This window comes from Physella acuta, unplaced genomic scaffold (genome assembly GCF_028476545.2).
Source record: "Physella acuta isolate Inbredline_101_S28 unplaced genomic scaffold, ASM2847654v3 ptg002518l, whole genome shotgun sequence".
In the NCBI taxonomy this organism is placed as follows: Eukaryota; Metazoa; Mollusca; class Gastropoda; family Physidae; genus Physella; species Physella acuta.
Window position 1 is genome coordinate 1 of NW_026733988.1, and position 14441 is coordinate 14441.

A 14441-nucleotide genomic window follows, 5' to 3' on the forward strand; every position below is an offset into this window, starting at 1 on the left:
CTCCGGTGGATTTACGGGCGGTTTGTTTTGTTCTGGCCATGGCGGTATCTCAACTGGATGATAGTCAGTTTAAGAAATGTGGCAGCCCAGCGCTGCTGGTCCTTTTATAACCGTCCGCCAAACCCTTAGCGCAACGAAGCTCTCCCATTGGACGAGTACGAGTTTAACAACGCTGATTGGCCAGAAGCAGCCACACAACGTTGAGACAGCGTCGACATACCTAGCAGATTATTTTTAGATCGCTCGGTATCCAGCCGAGCGATCTATTAATAGCAGACAGGGCCGATAACACAAAATATTCTTCGTTCAAATGAAATCCTTGGTTGTGCCGCTTGTCATGGGTAACGGTGTTGTTTGCTTCTGTCCTCTTCAATGAATTATGAATGTGTGTGAGTGATTAGAAAAGAACCCAACATAGACTGCATGAAACAATCTAGATCTAGACCTAGTCTATAGACCTATGTAGATATTCTGACCCAATTCTTACCCAATTCGCCCGCTCGATCGGCGGTAATAATAGTGTGTAAATAAATGAGGGGGAAGGATTGTAATCAAACATATTTGTTTTTAAAAACAAGAAGATATAAAATAAAAATGGTAGACTAGCGGTGGGTTAAAGAATAGAATTTTAAAATAACGACCACCCTTATTTCTTGTAGACAAGGGTTAAACGGAGCACATTTAAAGAAAAAAAGATTCTATTTACATTTGTATCTATGAGCGAATACCCCTAAAATATGTCCAGTTACTACTATTAATATGACCGCCCCCCTCCCTGTTCTGCTCGTGTAAACCAGTGTAAGTATTATACATCTATAATAATGATCTCATACTGCTAGTGAGTGACATATTGATGCGTTATTAATACAGTTTGAAACAAGTAGGGTAGGGTAGGGTTGGAAAACTCGATTTTTGTTCATTGACACACAACGAAAGCTAATTGGGTAAACTTTGGTTGTCCTGAAAAGGACAGTAGTAGGCTAGGTGGACAGTGGGCAGCAGGGTGACACTGTTTAGCTCTTGCCACCGGGTGTCTTCTGTGACTTCTTGGGCAGAAGCACGGCCTGGATGTTGGGGAGGACACCACCCTGGGCGATGGTGACACCCGACAAAAAGTTTGTTCAACTCTTCGTCGTTACGGATGGCCAGCTGGAGGTGACGAGGAATGATTCTTGTCTTCTTGTTGTCTCTGGCAGCGTTGCCGGCCAACTCGAGCACTTCAGCGGCCAAATACTCGAGGACGGCGGCTAGGTAGACTGGGGCACCAGCACCGACACGCTCAGCATAGTTTCCTTTCCTCAACAGACGATGAATACGTCCGACTGGGAATTGAAGGCCTGCCCTGGAGGAGCGAGACTTGGACTTTCCCTTGACTTTACCGCCTTTACCACGTCCGGACATTGTGAGTTGGTTAGGAGCGAGAAGAGTATAGCGACACAGCGATTGCGGCTGTAGGCTATGAATGAAGACTTAACGGCGAGATCGGCCCTTTTATACGAAACGGCGAGGAAATCCGTTCGTCACCAAGCGAGCGTTCTGATTGGCTGCGTAGCGGCTTGGCGTTCGTACTCGTACTCGTACTCTCCAAATTTCCTCGCCGTTTCATATAAAAGGGCGGCCGGCGGTGGGTTCGCCTCATTTCTGTTCAAGCCGTTGAAAAGAAAACAACATGCCACCTAAAGTTTCTTCCAAGGGAGCCAAGAAGGCCGGTAAGGCTAAAGCCGTACGCACCGGTGACAAGAAAAAGAAGAGGAGGAGAAAGGAAAGCTACAGCATCTACATTTACAAAGTCTTGAAGCAGGTGCACCCTGACACTGGCATTTCCTCCAAGGCCATGTCCATCATGAACTCCTTCGTCAACGACATCTTTGAGCGCATTTCAGCTGAAGCCAGCCGTCTTGCCCACTACAACAAGCGCAGCACCATCACCTCCAGGGAGATCCAGACCGCTGTCCGTCTCCTCCTGCCCGGTGAGCTGGCCAAACACGCCGTCAGTGAAGGCACCAAGGCTGTCACCAAGTACACCACCAGCAAATAAACACAACAGCAAACAACCACCTGGCTTGCTTGTTGTGTGGCTCTACTACTCGGCCCTTTTCAGGGCCTCCACCCATTCCCAATTAGCTCGGTTTGGTTTACATTGAACGAGTTTTCCCTCCCTTATCCACCTACCCACCCACTCTGTGTAGCTGCCATGTTACAGTTGTTTTTTGTTTAGTCATTCTTTTCTTTAATAAGTAGAGATAGATATACATACATACATAGGCCTGCATAGTAATATGCCTATCCCAACAACTGCACACACTATTCTCTTAACACATTTCATGCTAATTCTATCCTTTAAACTAGACATAAAAAGGCCACATACTTATTACTGGGTGGCTCCTTTTTTTAAAAAACACTATTTCATTCTGCATCTCACACAGGGCATCAGCACACCTCTATGCATATCATTTATTGTGTGTTGTTTGGCATAGATCCAAGGGATGAATGGGATTTAATAGTTTTAATTCAGATTATAAGGCTGGCTGTTGTAATAGGAATTATTAGCCAACACTTTGATTCTTATCACCAGTGCTAACTGCCATTTTCATTACAATACATCCATTCTGGTGGGTTGGTTTTTTTCTGTCTTCATTATATATGTTGAACATAACTGTGTGAATGTGGCTTTTGGTGTTTTTATTATTTTTGTTTTTCTTTCATTAAAGCTACCATGTCAGATTGCTAAGGCATGCATCTGCCCACCATTTGTTCACATGATTTATTTTTTTCCTACTACCATCATATCATATGATTCTTTTTGTTTTGTCTTTTGCTAGTCCTGGCTTGAAAATGAGTTGGTTACACTTCTGCACAACATACATTCTCTTTAACAAGACAAAACAACAATTAAATACTCTGAACTTTTTTTTTTATTATCATATATATACTTTTTTTTTTTTCAAATTACAGAAAATAAAAAATAACATGAGCTCAAGTACACAGCTTTCAAGAAGTTCATGGTTTTCTTTGCCAGCCCGCACAATGATTTCAGCACAGATTAAAATTTAAACAATCAAAAGGAGGTTGATCTCTTACCGGCTGACGAGAAAGTTTGCGCAGAAGCATCATTTCTTAAGTCCTTGGTCAGTTGGAGTTGTAAAATGATGAGGTTTTCTTAACATTTGCCCTGGGGCATACATTTAAGGTCCTGGTACTAGTTCTATACTGACAAGGATTCTTTCAAAGCAACTTGAGCCCAAAGGGAAGTATTTATATGCCTGCAACATAGCTGTGATTAATAAAGAATGAATTTCAATGCAAAAAATAATAATTTGAATCCCTGCAAGCTCCTTTCACATAAACCAGAGAGAAAAAAATGTATGCCAGTCTATAACATATACAAAATAAATAAATAAGATTGAATATAAAGATTTTTTTTATTCCTCTCATTAGTTCAACCCTTCTCTTTTTATATAAACACCCAAGGCAGACACTTGAGTAAATTAATATCCTTCCATATATTATAGAAACATAAATAAATATGTGTAAAAAGTATTTCATATATGTATATTTTTTTAATATATATAAATAAATATATAATATATATATAAATATATATATATAATATATATATATATATATATATATATAATATATATATATATATATATATATATATAATGTAAAAATATTGAATAGACGAATATTGTATATATGTCTATATATACGTATGTATATATATGCATGTTTTGTGTATATATATATATATATATATATATATATATATATATATATATATATATATATATATATATATATATTTACATGTGTGTCTAAATGTATATTCATTGAATATATATTTGAATGTATATTCAAATATATATATTTGAGTGTAGACGAAAGACGCTCAAGTAAAATAATATCCTTCAGAATATTATAATTATAAGTTTTTTTTTTTCTACCCCAGCAAACAGAAGGATATATATATACACACATATATATAATTTATATTTACAAATATATATCATATAAGAATTAATATATATATTCATAATATATAAGGATATAATACAAATATATATATATATATATATATATATATGTATAAATAAATAAATTATATATATAGATATATTCATATATAATGTATTTATTATGTAAATATATATATATATGTATATATCAGTGTGTATATATAAAGGTATGTATATATGTTCCAATATATTTATTTGTTTGTTCGGATACATATATACTCTGTGTGTGTATTAAATTGCGCTCTTCTGTCAGTATTTTTCATTTGACGACAGTCGGTTAAGGTACTGGCCCCAGCCTAAAGATATTAGTAGAGCCTTCATAATGTGATGCCATGGGTTAGCAAAAAATAAATGAAGAAAAATCACATAGCAGGACAAATTGACATTTTACATGCTTTCAAACTTAAACTGAAATCAGAAAATGATGTGAAATTCATCTTGTGTATATAGAAAAATAAGCATTGTGCCAAAATCCTAATCATTGGTTTTAAAATGACACCAGCTTAATTTAAAAACTGGAAATTGTTTTGCCCTGGCGGATGAGATACCGGTAGCCGACACAGGGTTTACAGGCTGATAAAAGAAAGCGGTATACTTAAAGACAAAAGAATACCCTGTGTTAAAGCGGAACCAGCTAAGATTAAAGCTTAAAGTAAAGGCCTGCCCTGTCGCAGAATGTTAAAGTGGCCGGTGAAAGATCCCCGCGCCAGGCTAAAAGCAAGCTGTACACTTATTACTTAACGAGAGCTTTCTTCAGGTCTTGTCTGTAGGACAATTCAGTCACAATAACAGGCAGACCAGGCCAGCCCTGGATATAAGCTAATTCATTTTATGCGGTGCTTCGACAGTCAATGAATATGGAGCTGCGGTCAGACTTTCAAACAAACCGCCTGAGTATTTAAAATGGGAAACAATATTTATTAATATTATCACCAACTAGATCTAGATTATATAGGCTACAAGGAAACCCAGAACCAGACTGGAAAGAAGTAAATTTTACTCCCACTAATGATGACTTCTCACTAATACTAATAATTAAAAAAATGTTTAAAAAAATTAATTGCTCAAACCTAATAATCATTACAATCAAGCATCAAGTCTGATAGCCAACATTGGACCTAAAATCTAGATCTATTAGTTTTTACTGAACTAAATCTTATGTTAGCTACTAATAATTACTAATGCATTCAATTATTAATACCTAGGCTACTCATTCCTACGAATCTAGAAATTCTAGATCTAGACTCTAGAGAAATACTGGCGTCCCAGGCCAACCTAACCTTTTAAGCAACATCCTTAATTAGCATTTAATTTACCATGGATCGCCTGCCTTTTTTTTTTCACCGTGAAATTATTATTGTAATTTTTGAAACCGTATTTTGAATAGATCCACCCTCCTGTTTATATTATTTTAGTTAAGCTAGAGCGTTAGATCTAGAATTCTAGATCGACGCCTAGTTGCGTGTTTTAAAATAAAGCCAGAATATTAATAGACTGAAAATAAATGTGCCAGTTGTCGTGGGAAAAGGTTAAAAGAATAATTAATAAATGAAAAGCATTGAACTATTTCTCAAACATTAAATTAGTAGACTTGTAGGCGGCTAGATCTAGATCTATGTGATGAGTTGGATTAAAATTGAATGAATTCGTGCAGAATGTTTCGGAAGGAGTGAGTGAGCGGGAGACCCCAAAAAAGTTAAAGTATCGCCTTTCCGATAGATCATTTCACATGAAAGCGATAGTTAAAGGACAGGTCGGATGCAGGGGGCACCTGGTTTTCTGATTTTAGTCAAGGAAAATGGGGAAAATGTATTTATTTTGTATTTTACAAACGCGCGATGCTCGAAAATTAGTAGCTCAGGAAGTCTACCGGTGGTTACCGCCTCAGGTTAAAAATAGCGACCAATGGCTGTAGAGGGAAAAAAAGGCACATAGTATTCGATATTAAAACAATGTTTCGCTTTTGTGGCGATTTAGGGCGTTTTTTATTATTGAAATAATATGAGGAAAGCAGTGAAATCATTATTGTAGCCAGAAAAGGACGAATAACTGCTGATTTCGTTTGAGTATATTTATAAGCCCCAATTTTCTCACACCGATGTCTACGGCCATACCACGTTGAAAATACCGGTTCTCGTCCGATCACCGCAGTCAAGCAACGTCGGGCGTGGTTAGTACTTAGATGGGTGACCGCTTGGGAACACCACGTGTTGTAGACTTTTTTTCATCTTTTGTCTTTTGTTTTTACCCCACTGGACACCTATTCTTACCACCTGTACTCTTTCCTAAGTTCACCACATACCTGTGAACACTTTTGTAATATCGAAATATTTTTTGTTTGTTTCTTTTGTGCCTTCACGGTAGGCTACCTCGACCCTCCCCACCCATGGAAACAAACCCCTTAAAAACCAAAGGAAAGATGACCACTCTGCCCAAATTAAATAAATAAACTAAGTAGGCTACAACCAAATAATTGTACAATCAAACCTAAGTAATAAGGAGGAAGAAGTAACTCAGTAAGTAAGGGGTAGGTATGGAAAACATTCGTGTAGGGGTTACAACCACTCGAGCTAATTCGGAAACGTATGGGTGGCCCTAATAAGGGCCGGATGGGTAGAACAAATGGGTGGTCCTGGGTTGAGTTTAACCGCCGAAGCCGTACAGGGTGCGACCTTGACGTTTCAGAGCATAGACGACATCCATAGCAGTGACGGTCTTCCTCTTGGCGTGCTCAGTGTAGGTGACGGCATCACGGATGACATTTTCAAGGAACACCTTGAGGACACCTCTGGTTTCTTCGTAGATCAGACCAGAGATACGTTTGACACCACCTCTGCGAGCAAGACGACGGATGGCTGGCTTGGTGATACCTTGGATGTTATCACGCAACACCTTCCTGTGACGCTTGGCGCCTCCTTTGCCGAGTCCCTTACCACCCTTGCCTCGGCCAGACATATTGAATTTTTTTTCTTTGTTGATGAACGAGTGTTCGAAAAACGCCGTCTGCAGAGAAACTCGCTCCTTATATACGGTCCTGGGCTCGAGTTCGTTCAATATGGCGGACACCGCCCAACCAAAAGCGGTCGGCGAATGAGCCAGCCAATGAAAAAGCAGCTTGCCGTGTCGACTGGAATGTTGCTGGCTTGTCGGCTAACGGTGTCGTTTTCAAAGTCATTTTTTCACCTATTCTGCTATGCGACCCTTGGATAAACAAATAAAGAGTTTCATTGCCCACACGTGTAGGCATAGAAAAGATCCACGTTTGTCATGTTAAAATATGGTATTAGACGTTATTTTCACCGTTTTGTGCGAATAAAACTGAAATATTTCCCTACACCTAATTATGCGAGTACGAGCGAGCTCATTATGCGAGTACGAGAGAATCTCGAACGCTGATTGGTCGAGTACGAACGAAATAATATTCTCGTACTCCGCTCCGTACTCGCAGTGGTTTGTTTACATCGTGAAACGAATAGGTTAGTTAGGCTTCTAATAATTAAATAATCTATGGCGTGTAGTCGTTAAGAATAATTTCTGCTCTCCGATTAAGATCTAGATATCTAGCTCTAACCCTAAAGGGTTTTTCTTTTTTATATATTTTAAAAAGCAATGGATAGGGTGGTGGGTGGGTGGGTGAAAGAAAAATATAAAATTTATTCTCTCCTTTCTTCACATTTGAGATAAATAAAACAATATCAACAGCATGCATACACGAATTCAAATAGCAATGTGATGTGTGAGTTGAATTAAAGAGATAAATGAATAGAACCTATCTCCCGCATCCCCCAGAATAATACTAATAGATGTAGTAGTAGTAGTAGAGTGGCAGACATGGGCAGGGGGTGTAGTGGGTGGGTGGGTGGAAACTCGTGAGGTGGGGGACCTTCACTGCTAATCTGAACGTTGTCAGGTGGTCCTAAAAAGGACCTTGGTTGAGGACAGGGGTGGTGGTTTGGGCTTAAAAGAAACCTCTTAAGCACGCTCACCACGGATACGTCTGGCTAGCTGGATGTCCTTGGGCATGATGGTGACACGCTTGGCGTGGATGGCGCACAGGTTGGTGTCTTCAAACAGACCGACGAGGTAAGCCTCGCTAGCCTCCTGCAGGGCCATGACAGCGGAGCTCTGGAAGCGAAGGTCAGTCTTGAAGTCCTGGGCGATTTCTCTGACCAGGCGCTGGAATGGCAGCTTGCGAATGAGCAGCTCAGTGCTCTTCTGGTAACGACGGATTTCTCTCAGGGCGACGGTTCCAGGCCTGTAACGATGGGGCTTCTTAACACCGCCGGTGGCTGGTGCTGACTTTCTGGCGGCTTTGGTGGCCAGCTGTTTACGTGGGCTTTGCCTCCGGTGGATTTACGGGCGGTTTGTTTTGTTCTGGCCATGGCGGTATCTCAACTGGATGATAGTCAGTTTAAGAAATGTGGCAGCCCAGCGCTGCTGGTCCTTTTATAACCGTCCGCCAAACCCTTAGCGCAACGAAGCTCTCCCATTGGACGAGTACGAGTTTAACAACGCTGATTGGCCAGAAGCAGCCACACAACGTTGAGACAGCGTCGACATACCTAGCAGATTATTTTTAGATCGCTCGGTATCCAGCCGAGCGATCTATTAATAGCAGACAGGGCCGATAACACAAAATATTCTTCGTTCAAATGAAATCCTTGGTTGTGCCGCTTGTCATGGGTAACGGTGTGTTTGCTTCTGTCCTCTTCAATGAATTATGAATGTGTGTGAGTGATTAGAAAAGAACCCAACATAGACTGCATGAAACAATCTAGATCTAGACCTAGTCTATAGACCTATGTAGATATTCTGACCCAATTCTTACCCAATTCGCCCGCTCGATCGGCGGTAATAATAGTGTGTAAATAAATGAGGGGGAAGGATTGTAATCAAACATATTTGTTTTTAAAAACAAGAAGATATAAAATAAAAATGGTAGACTAGCGGTGGGTTAAAGAATAGAATTTTAAAATAACGACCACCCTTATTTCTTGTATGACAAGGGTTAAACGGAGCACATTAAAGAAAAAAAGATTCTATTTACATTTGTATCTATGAGCGAATACCCCTAAAATATGTCCAGTTACTACTATTAATATGACCGCCCCCCTCCCTGTTCTGCTCGTGTAAACCAGTGTAAGTATTATACATCTATAATAATGATCTCATACTGCTAGTGAGTGACATATTGATGCGTTATTAATACAGTTTGAAACAAGTAGGGTAGGGTAGGGTTGGAAAACTCGATTTTTGTTCATTGACACACAACGAAAGCTAATTGGGTAAACTTTGGTTGTCCTGAAAAGGACAGTAGTAGGCTAGGTGGACAGTGGGCAGCAGGGTGACACTGTTTAGCTCTTGCCACCGGGTGTCTTCTGTGACTTCTTGGGCAGAAGCACGGCCTGGATGTTGGGGAGGACACCACCCTGGGCGATGGTGACACCCGACAAAAGTTTGTTCAACTCTTCGTCGTTACGGATGGCCAGCTGGAGGTGACGAGGAATGATTCTTGTCTTCTTGTTGTCTCTGGCAGCGTTGCCGGCCAACTCGAGCACTTCAGCGGCCAAATACTCGAGGACGGCGGCTAGGTAGACTGGGGCACCAGCACCGACACGCTCAGCATAGTTTCCTTTCCTCAACAGACGATGAATACGTCCGACTGGGAATTGAAGGCCTGCCCTGGAGGAGCGAGACTTGGACTTTCCCTTGACTTTACCGCCTTTACCACGTCCGGACATTGTGAGTTGGTTAGGAGCGAGAAGAGTATAGCGACACAGCGATTGCGGCTGTAGGCTATGAATGAAGACTTAACGGCGAGATCGGCCCTTTTATACGAAACGGCGAGGAAATCCGTTCGTCACCAAGCGAGCGTTCTGATTGGCTGCGTAGCGGCTTGGCGTTCGTACTCGTACTCGTACTCTCCAAATTTCCTCGCCGTTTCATATAAAAGGGCGGCCGGCGGTGGGTTCGCCTCATTTCTGTTCAAGCCGTTGAAAAGAAAACAACATGCCACCTAAAGTTTCTTCCAAGGGAGCCAAGAAGGCCGGTAAGGCTAAAGCCGTACGCACCGGTGACAAGAAAAAGAAGAGGAGGAGAAAGGAAAGCTACAGCATCTACATTTACAAAGTCTTGAAGCAGGTGCACCCTGACACTGGCATTTCCTCCAAGGCCATGTCCATCATGAACTCCTTCGTCAACGACATCTTTGAGCGCATTTCAGCTGAAGCCAGCCGTCTTGCCCACTACAACAAGCGCAGCACCATCACCTCCAGGGAGATCCAGACCGCTGTCCGTCTCCTCCTGCCCGGTGAGCTGGCCAAACACGCCGTCAGTGAAGGCACCAAGGCTGTCACCAAGTACACCACCAGCAAATAAACACAACAGCAAACAACCACCTGGCTTGCTTGTTGTGTGGCTCTACTACTCGGCCCTTTTCAGGGCCTCCACCCATTCCCAATTAGCTCGGTTTGGTTTACATTGAACGAGTTTTCCCTCCCTTATCCACCTACCCACCCACTCTGTGTAGCTGCCATGTTACAGTTGTTTTTTGTTTAGTCATTCTTTTCTTTAATAAGTAGAGATAGATATACATACATACATAGGCCTGCATAGTAATATGCCTATCCCAACAACTGCACACACTATTCTCTTAACACATTTCATGCTAATTCTATCCTTTAAACTAGACATAAAAAGGCCACATACTTATTACTGGGTGGCTCCTTTTTTTAAAAAACACTATTTCATTCTGCATCTCACACAGGGCATCAGCACACCTCTATGCATATCATTTATTGTGTGTTGTTTGGCATAGATCCAAGGGATGAATGGGATTTAATAGTTTTAATTCAGATTATAAGGCTGGCTGTTGTAATAGGAATTATTAGCCAACACTTTGATTCTTATCACCAGTGCTAACTGCCATTTTCATTACAATACATCCATTCTGGTGGGTTGGTTTTTTTCTGTCTTCATTATATATGTTGAACATAACTGTGTGAATGTGGCTTTTGGTGTTTTTATTATTTTTGTTTTTCTTTCATTAAAGCTACCATGTCAGATTGCTAAGGCATGCATCTGCCACCATTTGTTCACTGATTTATTTTTTTCCTACTACCATCATATCATATGATTCTTTTTGTTTTGTCTTTTGCTAGTCCTGGCTTGAAAATGAGTTGGTTACACTTCTGCACAACATACATTCTCTTTAACAAGACAAAACAACAATTAAATACTCTGAACTTTTTTTTTTATTATCATATATATACTTTTTTTTTTTTCAAATTACAGAAAATAAAAAAATAACATGAGCTCAAGTACACAGCTTTCAAGAAGTTCATGGTTTTCTTTGCCAGCCCGCACAATGATTTCAGCACAGATTAAAATTTAAACAATCAAAAGGAGGTTGATCTCTTACCGGCTGACGAGAAAGTTTGCGCAGAAGCATCATTTCTTAAGTCCTTGGTCAGTTGGAGTTGTAAAATGATGAGGTTTTCTTAACATTTGCCCTGGGGCATACATTTATGGTCCTGGTACTAGTTCTATACTGACAAGGATTCTTTCAAAGCAACTTGAGCCCAAAGGGAAGTATTTATATGCCTGCAACATAGCTGTGATTAATAAAGAATGAATTTCAATGCAAAAAATAATAATTTGAATCCCTGCAAGCTCCTTTCACATAAACCAGAGAGAAAAAAATGTATGCCAGTCTATAACATATACAAAATAAATAAATAAGATTGAATATAAAGATTTTTTTTATTCCTCTCATTAGTTCAACCCTTCTCTTTTTATATAAACAACCCAAGGCAGACACTTGAGTAAATTAATATCCTTCCATATATTATAGAAACATAAATAAATATGTGTAAAAAGTATTTCATATATGTATATTTTTTTTAATATATATAAATATATATATATATATATATAAAATATATATATATATATATATATATATATATATATATATATATATATATATATATATATATATATATATATATAATGTAAAAATATTGAATAGACGAATATTGTATATATGTCTATATATACGTATGTATATATATGCATGTTTTGTGTATATATATATATATATATATATATATATATATATATATATATATATATATATATATATATTTACATGTGTGTCTAAATGTATATTCATTGAATATATATTTGAATGTATATTCAAATATATATATTTGAGTGTAGACGAAAGACGCTCAAGTAAAATAATATCCTTCAGAATATTATAATTATAAGTTTTTTTTTTCTACCCCAGCAAACAGAAGGATATATATATACACACATATATATAATTTATATTTACAAATATATATCATATAAGAATTAATATATATATTCATAATATATAAGGATATAATACAAATATATATATATATATATATATATATATGTATAAATAAATAAATTATATATATAGATATATTCATATATAATGTATTTATTATGTAAATATATATATATATGTATATATCAGTGTGTATATATAAAGGTATGTATATATGTTCCAATATATTTATTTGTTTGTTCGGATACATATATATCTGTTGTGTGTATTAAATTGCGCTCTTCTGTCAGTTTTTTTCATTTGACGACAGTCGGTTAAGGTACTGGCCCCAGCCTAAAGATATTAGTAGAGCCTTCATAATGTGATGCCATGGGTTAGCAAAAAATAAATGAAGAAAAATCACATAGCAGGACAAATTGACATTTTACATGCTTTCAAACTTAAACTGAAATCAGAAAATGATGTGAAATTCATCTTGTGTATATAGAAAAATAAGCATTGTGCCAAAATCCTAATCATTGGTTTAAAAATGACACCAGCTTAATTTAAAAACTGGAAATTGTTTTGCCCTGGCGGATGAGATACCGGTAGCCGACACAGGGTTTACAGGCTGATAAAAGAAAGCGGTATACTTAAAGACAAAAGAATACCCTGTGTTAAAGCGGAACCAGCTAAGATTAAAGCTTAAAGTAAAGGCCTGCCCTGTCGCAGAATGTTAAAGTGGCCGGTGAAAGATCCCCGCGCCAGGCTAAAAGCAAGCTGTACACTTATTACTTAACGAGAGCTTCTTCAGGTCTTGTCTGTAGGACAATTCAGTCACAATAACAGGCAGACCAGGCCAGCCCTGGATATAAGCTAATTCATTTTATGCGGTGCTTCGACAGTCAATGAATATGGAGCTGCGGTCAGACTTTCAAACAAACCGCCTGAGTATTTAAAATGGGAAACAATATTTATTAATATTATCACCAACTAGATCTAGATTATATAGGCTACAAGGAAACCCAGAACCAGACTGGAAAGAAGTAAATTTACTCCCACTAATGATGACTTCTCACTAATACTAATAATTAAAAAAATGTTTAAAAAAATTAATTGCTCAAACCTAATAATCAATACAATCAAGCATCAAGTCTGATAGCCAACATTGGACCTAAAATCTAGATCTATTAGTTTTTACTGAACTAAATCTTATGTTAGCTACTAATAATTACTAATGCATTCAATTATTAATACCTAGGCTACTCATTCCTACAGAATCTAGAAATTCTAGATCTAGACTCTAGAGAAATACTGGCGTCCCAGGCCAACCTAACCTTTTAAGCAACATCCTTAATTAGCATTTAATTTACCATGGATCGCCTGCCTTTTTTTTTTCACCGTGAAATTATTATTGTAATTTTGAAACAGTATTTTGAATAGATCCACCCTCCTGTTTATATTATTTTAGTTAAGCTAGAGCGTTAGATCTAGAATTCTAGATCGACGCCTAGTTGCGTGTTTTAAAATAAAGCCAGAATATTAATAGACTGAAAATAAATGTGCCAGTTGTCGTGGGAAAAGGTTAAAAGAATAATTAATAAATGAAAAGCATTGAACTATTTCTCAAACATTAAATTAGTAGACTTGTAGGCGGCTAGATCTAGATCTATGTGATGAGTTGGATTAAAATTGAATGAATTCGTGCAGAATGTTTCGGAAGGAGTGAGTGAGCGGGAGACCCAAAAAAGTTAAAGTATCGCCTTTCCGATAGATCATTTCACATGAAAGCGATAGTTAAAGGACAGGTCGGATGCAGGGGGCACCTGGTTTTCTGATTTTAGTCAAGGAAAATGGGGAAAAATGTATTTATTTTGTATTTTACAACGCGCGATGCTCGAAAATTAGTAGCTCAGGGAAGTCTACCGGTGGTTACCGCCTCAGGTTAAAAATAGCGACCAATGGCTGTAGAGGGAAAAAAAGGCACATAGTATTCGATATTAAAACAATGTTTCGCTTTTGTGGCGATTTAGGGCGTTTTTTATTATTGAAATAATATGAGGAAAGCAGTGAAATCATTATTGTAGCCAGAAAAGGACGAATAACTGCTGATTTCGTTTGAG

At 38.3% G+C, this 14441-nt stretch overlaps 1 non-coding gene across 1 annotated transcript; it reads left to right on the top strand.

Annotated features, from left to right (window-relative positions):
- The first annotated feature begins 6119 nt into the window (after positions 1-6119).
- Positions 6120-6238, top strand: LOC131933460 (5S ribosomal RNA). The gene has a single exon (XR_009384983.1). It is a non-coding gene; the product is annotated as a 5S ribosomal RNA (ribosomal RNA).
- The last annotated feature ends 8203 nt before the right edge of the window (positions 6239-14441 follow it).